This window comes from Prunus mume, linkage group LG4 (assembly GCF_029339155.1).
Source record: "Prunus mume cultivar Tortuosa linkage group LG4, ASM2933915v1, whole genome shotgun sequence".
NCBI classification, from domain to species: Eukaryota; Viridiplantae; Streptophyta; class Magnoliopsida; order Rosales; family Rosaceae; genus Prunus; species Prunus mume.
In genome coordinates this window covers 3,295,429-3,309,983 of record NC_142701.1, presented here as the reverse complement: position 1 = coordinate 3,309,983, position 14,555 = coordinate 3,295,429, and the positions used below count along the sequence as shown (strand labels likewise).

At 36.6% G+C, this 14,555-nt stretch overlaps 1 pseudogene across 1 annotated transcript; it reads right to left on the bottom strand.

The window, feature by feature from the left end:
* Positions 1 to 2,205: 2,205 nt before the first annotated feature.
* LOC103328381 (G-type lectin S-receptor-like serine/threonine-protein kinase At2g19130 pseudogene) lies at positions 2,206 to 4,941 on the bottom strand (annotated as a pseudogene). Its single transcript, XR_016126390.1, has one exon. The product of XR_016126390.1 is annotated as a G-type lectin S-receptor-like serine/threonine-protein kinase At2g19130 pseudogene (transcript).
* Between the last annotated feature and the right edge of the window lie 9,614 nt (positions 4,942 to 14,555).

Genomic DNA, 14,555 nt, shown 5'->3' with positions numbered 1-14,555 from the left:
TATTACATGTCAAAAAACTATTGGGCCATATCACTACCTCGTATATACTACGGTACCATTGTATAATCTCTCCCCTCCTCGTGCCTTTCTCCTGCCAATGTGGGACAACAAATTTTAACTCAAACTTGCTTTCTAAAACCAACAATATCTCACATTTGAGTTGAAATTTGCATTCAAGTGATTAATTGTAGAGATGATTATTGAAATACAATACGAAGTGAGCCCTACAAGAATGTCCCTCAAAGATTATCTCTACAATAAATCACTTGAATCAAATATCAATTTTGTTTTGCCAACGAATCCAATATCATTTGACCACTCAATTGAATTATTGAAAGTTTAGTACTTTCTTAAAGTACTGTGTTTATTAATTTTGTAGGACACAATTGGATATCGAAACGGTTTTTGATTTATCTAATTTTTTGCAAGAATGATCTATGAATGTATACTTAAAAATAAATGGTTTCGATCGTTGAAAAAATATTTATAGGGGACCCTAAAGGGTATCCATCAAATAATTATTTTAGGGATCCCTATATATAGGGCCCACTGAGGGATCCCTCAAATTAGCTTCCATAATTTGAGGGACATCTTTATAGGGCCCACTGTATTTCACTAATTCAAACTATCTATGTTTTAGATAATCATTTCCAAATCATCTTTACAAAAAAAATCACTTGGATTCAATATCATTTGACCACTCAATTGTGTTATTGAAATTTTAGTACTTTTTTGAAGCACCGTGTTTATTGATTTTGTAGGATATAATTGGATGTCGAAACTGTTTCTGGTTTGTCTAATTTTTTGTAAGGATGATCTATGAATGTAGACTTAAAAAATAGAATGTTTGAATTGTTGGAAAAAAATTCGTAAGGTACCTTAAAGGATGTCCCTCAAATAAAATTATTTGAGGGATTCCTTAATGAAATGGGATTATATATATGTATATGTATATGTTGAGGATCCTCAAATAAGCTTATTTGAGGACATGTTCGGATTGTATTTCACTAATCCAAACCGTCTATTTTGTAGATACACATTCAAAGATCATCTCTACAAAAATCATTTGAATCCGATATCATGTGACCATTCAATTGAGTTATTGAAAATTTTAGTACTTTCTTGAAGCACTGTATTCATTGATTTTGTAGGACCCAATTAGATGTCGAAACGGTTTTCGATTTGTCTAATTTTTTGTAAGGATGATCTATGAATGAAGACCTAAAAAATAGATGGTTTGGATCATTGGAAAAAAAATTGTAGGGTACCCTAAAGGGGACTGTATGTATATATACACAATATATATATATGTATATGTATTTTATAAGAAGTATTTTATATATGTGTATATATATGTATTTTATAATATATATATATATATAATATGTGTGTATATATATTGAAAAATAAAAAATCTAGTCATAGTCCAAGCATATACCAAATGTATGATAAGTGTTATCCAACTTGGACCAAGCGAAGCCAAGATAGTCCCTAAACATAACTCATGCCAAGATAGTCCTGCATAACAAATGAGGGGATTGGGTCTACTGCATGACGCAATGGATATAACGATCATGAGCTATAAGCATTTGTCTACCATCTTATGTGGCAAGTTGAGATTGATAATCACATCAATTAAAAATCCTTTATTTCTTTTTATAAGATATTAAATTAATAAAAAAATTGAAAAATTAACCGAGAAAAATTAGACCTAATAAGCTTTCATGTTTGCTTCTCCTAGTGCTTTCCTCCTTTCGATCATCTATCTACAGTCCCCTTTCCCTATCTGCCCGCTCTCCGAAGGCACTCCATTGGCACTCCTACCTTCCTTCCACCGAAAGAATCCTTCAGATGACAAACAAATGCGCTATAAGTCTAGCATTATTCATTTGAGCTCGAGTTAGAAATCTTTCTTTAGTTGCACATGAGTTGATAGATTACGGCTTTCCCATTTTGTGCTATGCTTTGCCGGAATGGCAGAGGTCCACAAAAACACTTGAAGAAAAATAGGAAGTTGTGCCCAAAAGAACTGAATTGGTTTGATATGACCATCTGAAAACAAAATCTGCACCAACTAAAACTAAAAAAAGGTGAATTTCTTTAGTGGATATATTCTCTTTGCAAGATTTCCCACACCAACTAAAACTAACCCCCAAAAACAAAAACAAAAAACATTCACAAGGCCCCGCACTGCATTTTCCTCAATTTTTCTGCTTTCAATGTTTATGGAAGAAACAGAACTTTACAACAAGATATAAAAAGCTGAATTTTGGGTAACTATTTCATGAATATTTACACTACAAAACTAATGAAGATGAGATGAGGGATCTCACAATCAGTTGCAAGTTAATTGAAACAAACAAAAGAATTGGAAATTTGAAGGTCCAGTCGGTAGGTTTAAGCTCCAGAGATAGTAATATTACTTGAGTAGCCATGCCTTGAATCTGAAGCACTGGAAATATAGTCGTAATCAATGGCCTCAACAAGACTCTTCGAAAAACGGTCAAGGAACTGTGGAATAGGTGGTATGCCAAGTTCTATAACTCCCTCCAGAAGTTGAACAACCTGCCCCATACTTGGCCTATCCTTCTCATCATCTTGAATGCACCAACAAGCAGCTTTGCATGCTCTCATTAGTTCTTCTTTGTCAGCATTGCCTTCTAACCTGCAGTCCAACAAGGTGATAACATCTTCCTCTTTGGTTACTACATTCGCAACGCGAGTAGGGAAGTAATTTTGTAACCCATCACCTAAAAGATCTCTGTTTCTCCTTCCTGATATGAGCTCAAAAAGCAGCATTCCATAGCTAAAAGCATCAGCTTTTGGTGTGATAGCTTCTCCTGAAATCCATTCTGGTGCAATGTAGCCTCTGGTTCCTTGCATGGTTGTAATTATCCGGCTGAAGTCTCTGCTCATGAGCTTTGCTAGACCGAAATCTGCTATTTTTGGGGCATATTCTGCATCCAACAGAATGTTCTCAGGTTTGATGTCACAGTGTATGATGCATTCTCTACACCCGTCATGAAGGTAAGCAAGTCCTCTTGCAGTTCCAGCTGCAATGTTATATCTAGCTTTCCAATCCAAGACAATGGGACTCTTTTGAAACAAAACTGATTCTAGAGAACCATTTGGCATGTAATCATAAACCAAGAATTTTTTTGAAGTTTCTGCACAAAACCCGCGGAGGCGAACAAGATTAATATGTTGGACTTTCCCAATAGTCCTCACTTCTGTAAGGAATTGCTTATCTGCTTGCTTTGGACAGTTAAGTCTCTTCACTGCAATGGGCGTAGAATTTTTCAATGTCCCTTTGAAAACAGAACCGAAGCCTCCTTCCCCAAGTTTTAAAGAGAAGTTCTTTGTTGCACTTCTTAGAACTCGGTACCTGAACATCACCAATGAGCCTTCAACTGCCTCAAATCCTTCCCCAGAACATTCATTCTTGGCAATTACCGCAATAATGAGTAAAACAGCCAACAAACCTCCAAGTACTCCAATGACAATCCAAAGGATCTTGCTCTCTTTCTTCACCTCTATTGCCTCAGATGCTGCAATTCTTAGATGCAACACTTTGCCTACTTTCTCATCAAGTGTAAGTTGTTGTACATTGAACAGACCCCCTGTCCAAACCAAACACCCATTATCATAAGCAAAAGCTGTACATGAGCAATTCCTTAAGCATGCTGATTTGCATTCATTGATGTTCTCGGCTGCTAAAGTCTTCGAATTATTAGGAAAGCGCACATCCGGTACCACCACAAACGTGTCATTTCCACCATTGCCTGCACTGCATTGTAAAGGGACTTTCCTCACACACCCATCTGTGTGATCTGCCAATTCCCAATCATTTGGGGATTTGGGTTGAAATCCTTCCAAGCAATCACAAAGATGTACTTGCTGCTGGTTGCAAATACTGGACGCACCGCAGAATCCATAGACATCGCAATGTTCCGAGGGTCGCAACCAAATCGAATTCCCTTGGGGGAAGTCTTTTCCCCACTTATAGGCCTTGAACTGGCCAGAGATGTCAAGCACGTATCTAATAAATACGTCAGGGTTGACAGCATCATAAGAAACAAAACTCCCCATCTCATTCGAAACATATGTAACATTTGTAACATAATGATTCAACTGTATTTCAGGAACATTTGTAAAAATCTTCCCTGTCCAAGGCCCAGTTGTCCAGTACATAATAGAACCATTATACAGCAACAAAAAACTTGTTCCATTTTGTTCAATCTCAAGAGAAAAAATCCCAGGTGCTGGATTTTCTGGGCTCCTCCAAGGAGTAAGAGTTAATTTTTCATTGGTAACCTTACTGTATCCAAGCTTTCCACCTGGCAGCCAAGTATCAGTTGGGTGATCAAAACTCTGCCATATAATAACAGAGGAATTAAATGCATCTGTTATGACAAAGTTGCCATTGTCAAGAAGCATTGCTTTTGTAGAATTGGAAAATACTGGGAGAGAAGGATCATGGGTTGACCAAACTGCAGATTTGGATTGGTTCAGTAGGGTTAGGTTTCCATATTGGAAGAGATGCAATGCTGAAGAGGATGGATCAGAAATAGGTTGGTTTCTGTTTGCCACCCAAACTACTGCTTTTTGTAGCTTTTTGTACCAGATGCCTATGTAGTGGTTTTGAGAGTTACCTGGTGTGAAGAAACCCAATTCAAATATACCACCTGGTGATGTGATTGTCTGGTTCCCAGAAAGAGATTGGCCTGGAGAGATGGTGTTAGATGCCATGGAAGTATAATCTTTGAAGGTAAAGCATAACAGAAGCAGAACAGAGTGAGAAATAAAGCTGTTCCTCCTACTCATATCCATCTCTTCATAAAACTGCTAGAATATTTTCTATGACCAGAACCCAAGCTTGGCTTCTCTCTCTCTCTGAAATGTTCTCAGCCACCTTCTTGTTAAAGGAGCTCATAAGAGGAAAGTACATATATAATTATATATAAAATATATATGTATATATTTACTGACAAAGAGGAGCTCATACATATCACGTGTTATGCTACAATGCGGACTACTTTGCTTTCTGTGTGGTCAATGAGTTTTCAAAGCCAACACATATTTTTACTCAAAATCGTCACACTACTCACAATGTTAGGCCACTGTTGAGATTAGAAAAATAATATTAGTAATGAAAATTGATGAATATAAAAATAATAAAAAGAAGACTTGGACGCTCTCCCATTTCTCTCCCCATTATCTCCTCCTCCAATATAGAATATGACAAATGTCTCATAGCAGAGCAGCAGCAGCTCATGTTACTGCTCAGTTTGGCTTGTCTTTAGTGGGTAGTTTGTATTTAGAACATAATTTGTATTGGTTGTCTTCCATTATCTTCTTAATGGATTCCAAGTCTTATTATAAAAAATTAATCGAGTTAGTTGGCTCACTAAAGAAAAATTAGGACGTACAACCTTTATACTCTCCTAAGCCTTGAATATCCTCCAGACATAATATAAATTGTTTTTCTTAATACAAGTGATAGTTTAAATTACAAAAAAAGAAAGTTTCTCACACACACTACTAATCTATAAGTGAATGTCCTTTTTTACTGGGTTAGACCCCGCCAATAACAGATAATATAAAATTAACTTATCTTTACAAATACTCCAATTTAAACTCCAACAGAGACAAAAGAGAAGGGCTAAAATATCTAAAATTAACTGCCAGTTAAGCCACCATAGTGACTTAACAGCTCCTTTGTTAGCATGAATTACCAACTTGAGTCCCCTAATATTCAGCGGATAGTAAGTGTGAGTTAGATCAGTTGGTTAAAATTGTGCACTCATTTCTTTGCATCCAAACTCAAACCCATATATTAGAACAATTTAGAATATCATATTTCTCAACAAACAAAAATAAAAAATTTAAAAATCAAATCCGTGGATATATCCTCTAGAAACAGACCTTAAAAAGCTCACCAAAATTTTTCTGAAACCACATCAATTGTCATTGGGTAGTAGAATCAAACCTTAGCCGCCAAGTTTGATATCACAAAGCCTTTTTGGTGCGTGTATACATGGTCGATAATACATTGTCAACTTTATTTTCAACCTGAGTGGCACGGAATTTTCATGGTGACTAAAATGTTTTGAACTTTGTGATATCATGATGTGATGTGCATATCACTTAATTCGAAAGGAAAATTATATTGAGTATTTTTCCGTACACATAAAAATTTATATATGTTGATCAGTTACTATTACAAATAGACTCATTCTAACACGACATTTTACACAAAAATCTTTACAAAAAATTATAACGTACTAAGAAACAATTAAAAAAATAACAAGTGGTTAATTCAGGATTTTTTCTCTTCAAATAAGCTCTTTAATGATTTTTTTATATAAAATGTCATGTTAGAATTGGTGTATTTATGAAAAGCTAATATTTTAACAGGAGTGGACATGATCTGTTTTGGCTTAATTTAGGTTTCAAACCTTAAACTAATAATATAACCAAACCGAACTGATCAATTTAATGACCAGTTTGGTTATGTCATTTCCCTTCATAAGTAAGCAAAGATTCTATGTTATCTAACGTAAATAAAAGGGAACATCGTATTGTAAATTGATCAGTAGTTGAGAAAACTTCTTATCATTGAAGAACTAGAGTGATTAAGCCAAATTTAAATAATCAAGGACTTAAAGTTTATACTAATCCCCATCTATTCTTGAAGGAATATTCGGCTTTTGTAGGGGAGTCTCACTCTCTTACGGATGGAATTCTTCATATTAGGATGCTTTTTCAGTACCCCTACCTAGATTATAGTTTAGAGATTTCAATTTTTGGCATTAAATAGTTGGTATAAATAAATGTGTAGAATTGAAAATATAATCGGTCGAATTGCGATTTAATTCAATATTACACTTTCCGTTTAGTTTGAACTATTGGTACACATATTTTTAGCCCGCCCCTAATTATACTCACAAATACTCATATAAATTCAGTTAATTAAATGAAACCCCTTGATAAAATAAAATATAAAAAAAACTAAATAAATACCCAAAACACATCAATCATAACCAATATGCATTGTGGTGTCTCATGTGTGCGCATGGAGGTAGGTACCAATGCAGAGCAATAGGAATCAATCACAGTAATGATAAGACAAAACAAAAGCTATGAAAAATAATATAAAATAAGAAAAACATTAATATTTTTGTATAATATCTTGAATTTTTGTCGTCTGCAAGTGCATGTCTTTTTAACTAAAAGATGGAGTAGATGGACATGGACGATTATTTTTCTATTTGAATTAACTTTCGGAGAAAAGAAAAAGAATCTGTTGAAGCTGTACCTTTTTCCTGAGGGACAGGTATGCATTTCCCCCACGCTTGGTGCAGTCCAAAATGGGCAAACCAAACCCCACTCGACTCCTTCCTGGCTTTTTCTTTTTTAAATCCGGCCCCACTTCTTTTTTGTTTTTCAACAACCTTTTTCATATGCGCTGCAGAGCTTGGACCTTTTGCAATATTTTTAAATACTTTTCTTTTCTTGTATGATGGAGTTGGAAATGGAATGAAATGGACCCAAATTGACCAAAGGAAATTCTTCCTTTTGCCTTTCTTTTTTTTTTTTTTTTTTGGCCCAAGTCTTTTCATTACAACTAACCAAAATGAGTGCTACTTATCTGCTACCGAGAATACCTGTTTGGATAATGACGAGTTTTAAGTTCCAATATGTTGCCTCATGTTCACGTCGCTTTGCACTGGAAAGTCCTCTCTTCTCATAAACCTCTCCCTTTCTCCAAACACAACTAGAACTTTCATTCCACTGCTGCCTTTTTGGACTTACAGGACGAAAAAGAAGAAGGAATCTTTTGATTCCCGCGCGCGATATATTGTGAACGGTTTTTGCCTTTCAGCCTTTGTGTTGGATTTTGTCTTCTGCTTGCTTTGGGCAGGGTTTTTTTGGTTACTCCCTAGTTCGTTCACCGGCTCTTGTGCCAATTCTTTCCCCTTTCCGCTTTTAAGATTGGAAAATCTCCCCAAATTAAGAATCTAATTCCCAACAAATCTTATTAGGGTCAGTTTGGCATTACTGTGCTGTGAAACTAATCATTGTCAGATTTTATGAGAGAAATCACCATGAGAGAAAGTAGTTTGGCGTTTGGTAAATTTTTTGTTAAAAGTGTTGTTAGTATCTGATTCCCAGTATAAACAGAAAATGATTCCCACATAATCATTAAATCCAGCGCCTCTTCAAAATTGATTCCTTGCATAATCAGAAAATGAAAGCACCTCATTAGCTACTTTCCCTTATAGATTTCTCTCACAACAATTTTTATCAATAAGTGATTTTCTCATAGTTTACCAAATGGGCTGAGCTTCCCAAATTTTTTAAAAAATCACTTATCACCCAAAATAAGTAATGTCAAACCGACACTTAATATTATCTTGTCATTTCTTTTAAGGAAAAGATAATTCCCTTCCATATGAGAATTATCTCTACAAACCCTAGCCAAGGAGGAGACTCTATAAATAGATGGTTACACAACACACATAAGGTAGTTGTATCTTCCTAAGACCTATTGGCATAGTAGAGCCTTTGGCCAGCATTGGGTTCTTTGAGCAAATCTATTTTGCAAGGATCGGGGAAGAAGAGAATCGGGTGAAGAAGAGGATCTTTTCCGAATATTCCCTCCGGAAATTATTTGTACAAACACTTGCTATGTAATCTTTAGATTTGCTAGGACCCTCCTGGATTTGGGGATGTATTCTTCTTCAGTTCTCTGTAAACTTTTCTGGAGTATGAATGAATTGTCCTATTTTTCTTTAAAAAAGAAAGAAAAAAGAAGTTCGTTTCGAAAGCCACTACCCTTTATTCGTGTTGTTTTTTTTTTCTCTTTTTCACCCGTCATTTCTTTATGTTTTTCCATGTCAACATATTGGACTTACTATGTGACACCCCAACCCAATTTTAACCATTTATTTACTATATTTAATTTATTTAATTGTAAAATTACAATTTTGCCTTAGAGTAAGGTCACAATAGTCACTTTTCAATCCATAAGGATTTTTGGGATTTGAGTGGCATTGCTGTGTAGAGCACGTTGATACAAGTTCGTAGACACATAGTGGGCTCAAATCGGAGTTTTAACGAATAAGTTACGATCAAAGGAACTGCAGTGACACAATCGTAAATATTTCAAAGTCAAAATTTTAAAAGGAATAATGCTACTCTTACCACATTTGTATACCACATCTTTATACTATCTTATGTGGCAATTGAGGTGGATAGCCACATCAATTAAAATTATTTAATATTTTCTTTTCTTTTATGATTTATTCCAATATTTATTTTTCTAATTGTCTTAATTAAAATACACTTCATTGATTTAATTGATTTGGCATATAATATGGACATGCCACATCATGTGGGATAAAAATGTAGTAAGTGTAGCATTACTCTTTTAAAAAGGTAGCTCAGTCTCTCTCCTCCTCCTTTGATTTTCTCCCTTCGCGAATTAGGCCAACCACGTTTGGCCAACATTCGAGCAGCTCCAGCCACGCTTAGGTCGTGGGACCGGTCAAAATTACCAAAGATGAGCCAAGAATGCGCTGAAGCCCACCACCTTAGGCCGTCACGTCACCTCCACAAGCTCAAAAATCGACACGACTGTCGAAGCTTTTTGGCTACTCCGACGACAAAATTCATCGATTCATATATGTTTTCTCACCCTCTCAACGTGCTCTAGCTATCTATACAAGTGGTTTGGGTCAATTTTGGGTTTTTGAAGCTCGATCTAGAACCTAGGTTTTGATCGATTTTTAGGTTGATTTTTCGACAAGCTACGACCACTTTTTGGTAGTGGCTCAAGACCAAAAGTTGCTCCTTTAGTTGTTACGATCATGTAGGTATGGGTAATGACAGGTGTTTTGAAAATTTTCCAGTCGCTGAAAGTTTCTCAAGACACCCATGCGTTGTCGGCGTGTGGGCCATGGTAAGATGGTCCATTTCATTCTAAAATGTTCCTCATGTTGTCCCAAGTATGACGGTATGCTCGGATTCAAATTTGGTTATCATTTGACGGTCAAATGGATTTACTCACATTAGGCGATATTTGGGTTCGATACGTTTGGATCGTTGGATCGGCTCTAATTCTAAGTATGTTGATCTAAGTACCTCTAGGAAGGAACTCACGGATCGAGAATCGGAGTCCCAGATACTCGAATCAATGATTCAAATACTACGTAAATCGGTGACCGTCCGATCGAGAGCGATTCGACCGTCCGATGAGATAAGTTTTCTTCATGAATAATCTATCTTCTACCTTCAACTTAGTAAAAAAAATTTCATTTCTAATATAGAGAGTAGGGGTGGGCATGGTTCGGGTTGGACCGATTTTTGCCTCAAATTGGAACCGATCCGGTATTATTCATCTAGTTTGGTTCGGTTCGGTTTTAATAAAAAAAAGTCAAAAACTATATTGTTCGGGTTGAACCGGATTATAAAAATTATTTTTTAATACAATTCTCAACTGAAATATTATTATTTTTACTTGAAAATTAACAAATTATTCAATTTCATATAAAAATAAATATTAAAGTTAGAAAAGAGAGATATTTTGAAATTTAACTTGGATAAATATTAGTTTTTTTGTGAAATTAAAAATATAGCATTAAATATAAATATATATTGAAATTATATATTTTTTAATTTGACCGGTTCGGTTCGACCCGGTTCGATTTTTGAAGACATAGAACCGAATCCAAAACCAGTCCGGTTTGGTTTTTGACCGTTGTTGACTTTTTGGTCAACTCGGTTTTTTCGAGTTTGGTTCGGTGTGATTGGGCTCGGATTTTCGATTCGCCGGTTTGAGTGCCCACCCCTAATAGAGAGTATCCAATTCAGTCCAATACTAGTCACCAAACACGACCAGAATGAGGAGATGTTATTCTTAATCTTGCTATTTATTTTGCCCAAGTCTTTTAACTACAACTAACTAAAAAGAGTGCTATTTATTTGCTACCGACAATATCGTGTCACCATATTTGAAATGCTAATTTTTTATTTTTATTTTTAATACAAGTAATAATCTAAATTATTCTAAAAATTACTCTAATATATGTGAAAGGGAATTTGAAATTGGTGTAAAATGGTTGACACATTACCCTGATTAACTAGCACAACCCAAATATGCGCTAGTATCTTACTTGGATAATGAAAGCATTCATTTCTTTATTTATATTTAGCAAAAAAAGAAAGATATTCCATCATAACGGAAGTACCTTAGCGCTCATCTTGTAATGTTTTACAAAATCATTTCTCCTAGTGTCAAATAAAACACTATCTATGGGAGGAGGAAGAAGCGTCATTGTCTCTCCTCCCTCTCTCATTTTCCGTTTCCTTTTGGGTTCATAAATAAGTCTCATGGCCATTTTGAATAAAAAGTCATTTGAGGTGATTTCTTTTGACCTATGCTCAAATCAAAGTTTTTCATCACCTCTTTTAGACTATGCCCTAATAGGGTAGAATTTGAACCAAGACCATTTTGAAGTAACAAGCTCATCTTACGGTACCAATTGGGCCACATGTTCATTCATGCTTAGGAGCTTCTCAGATAACTATATTCCATTTTTACAGATGCCAAAATTAATAATTATTTCCTTTTGTGTATTGTAACATCATTGTTTTTTGTTTTTTTTTCCCCTCAAACTACGTTTATTACATAATTAATCACATATTAAAATACAACATAATTATTTCATAGTTTTATTAAATCATAAATAACAATATTTCATAAATATTATAATTATTTAATTGTATATACTATGATTTCATTATTCTTTTTATCAAAATGTTATGATATATTGAAAATTATAATTTTAAATTTTTCCTTACAATAATGTTTATCTATAATGGGCGACTCAATGACAAACTCATTGATCAACTTTTACCATTGACACGTAATTTGGGCTCTTAGCAACATTTAGGGCCTATTTGAATATGGGAGGATTTGGGGTGTGGATTTGCATTTGAATCCTTAAACCCAAATGCAGTTGTTTGTGTACACCTTAATGAACTGGATTGGATTTGGGCCAAATTCACATGGAATTTTATAACCTGAATCTAAAGATTTCAAATACCTTCTTTCTTTTCCTTCCTTTTGGCGAGGTAGATTATATGTATATTAATTATGTCCACAGTAAAGTGTCTAGTTTTTATGATTTTGTACATGTGGTTATGAATTTTTTTAGAAATTAATGCTCAAAATGTGAAAGTAACAAATGCATCAAATATAGATGAAGTGAACAACCATATCAATTAAAAAATATTAATAAATCATAAAAGAAAAGAAAATGTTAAATTAATTTTAATTGATGTGGTTGTCCACCTGATATGCCATATAATATGGTATGAAAATGTGATATACAAATATAGTAAGAGTAGCATTATATGAGTGCTACTAAAAGAACCCTAAAATTAACTGAGTATACCATATGATCTGAGTACACCCTAATATTTTAATCAAAATGTAAAATTAACTAAGTACACCCTATTTAACTATCAGAAATACCTCTGATACACCCTAATACACTCTATCACACAATACCCTGATACCAATCCTAAGTAGTTAATTATGAGTAGTTAATTCAACAAATGAAACATACCTAGTTTATAATTGGTCAAGAAATTGACACATTACTTTTTGGAAAAACCGAATCAAACAAAATACATAGAGATAGTGTTGGTCCGTCACAAATCTCGCGACCTGGTGCTCCGGGCCGAGGGGATGTGTGTCAACACATGACGCCCTCCTTTGGATGCGGTGCATTGTGAGCGGCGTAAAGACGGTCTACCGTAAGGCGTCGAGATGGTGATGGGGTTTGGGTAGAAGATGTTCAAATGATGCGCCTGCTTGGGTTCGACTTCTAATCAAACGATCGTGGCCGAGAGGAACCGGTCTCGCCGGGTTCACGGCCCTGAGCTACAAGGCCGTTTAGTGGTGGTGGGTTTTAGGCGGTGTTCCGGCGCGTTGCTCGGAGAGCGACGGTCGTATGATATATGGGGTGAATGAGGCGATAACAGGGATGGTGCTCCGGCGCCTTGAAAATCAAGGGTCGTATGATATATTGATGAATGAATTTTCCTTACAATCTGCCACTACTCCTAGGAAAGCATGTAAAGGTGTTGAAAGTGCATTACAGGAAAAATAAGTTGCTCCGTGAGAGGCTTTTGTTTGGTGCTGGACCTTTTGAACGTGGTCTTGAGCTTAGTATTTATAGAAGGAGTCCTGGAGGGCCAATCGAGGCTGAAAAAAGATCTGCCTGATGGCTTGAAAATATCTGCATGGTGGAGTCCTGATCGGGGTAAGTGGGTAGTCAAATCGGCATTTGGGATCGTGAAGCATGGTGGTGTGACCCCATAAATCTCGGCAAATCTCGCCACTACCCCGATCGTGGGCTCTGACTCTTGGCCGTGGGAACGCATTTAATGCTCGTCCAGTGGTTGTTGATCCGACCTGCCGTGAGAATGCATTGTGAGAATGTTTGCGCCTAACCTCTCGGTTCCTGCACAAATCCGACTTCAATCACTTCCCTTTGCCCGTGCATTAAATGCTTCTTGCACCCAGTGGTTTTGCTGTGGCGGTCAAAGGAACTACTTCATTAAATGGGGCGTGGGACCCTGAGGCCACGTGACGATTTGACCATAGTATCTTTGGCCGTGTATTTCATGGACCTCGGCCTCGGCCCATAATGCCGTGATTGTGAGGCCGAGAAAACCCTGCCTTCGTATTTTCCTTCTATTTTCGAAAAGGCTAAATGTTTGACGAACGTGGCCGTTTCAATCCATGAACAGTGCCATGGCCAAGAAGAGGTCCTTCCGACGACCGTGATTTATTTAGGCACAAATATTGCCCCACATCCCGATTCTTGGTCGCGGCTCGGGCAGAGGCCGAATGGAGTCAAGGGATGGACTCTGCCTTCCCCGAAGTGATCGGCTGGCGTCTTAAATGCAAAGGTCATCGACGCATTAAATGCGCAAGCATGTCCCTTAAGCCATCATTGCCTTGATTCGCCGAGCCGCCGCTTGCCTCAATTGAAACGATAGCCTCCGAGCTTCTAACACGCCATCGCAGATTTGAGCACACCGGACCGTTACGCCTCTCGAGAGGATCGTGCCCTTCGCTTTTGAATTTGAGCGCCAAGATAAAAGCCTATCCTTCTTCATTCTCTCCTCATGCTTTCAGAATTTTCAGACGCCCAAACTCTACCAAAACTCTTCTCTCAATTCTTCAACCATTTCGAGCCTCACAACCTCTTTCGCCAGCTTATCCTCGTTAGTGACCAACGCCCTCGATTGCTTCTTCCGCATTTCTTAGAAGACTCTTTTTCGAGTGCTTGGTTTCTGGTGTTTTTCGTGTTCATCACCCTCTCTTCGACTTTTTACCCCATTTCAATCCGTCTCAATGGCCTCCAACACCCTACATCTGCTGAAGCTCGGACCCAAGCCTTCCGCACCGAGTTTGAGGACATCTACGAGAAATCCAGACCTCGGTCCTTTACGATATCATCGTGCCTAGGCTAATG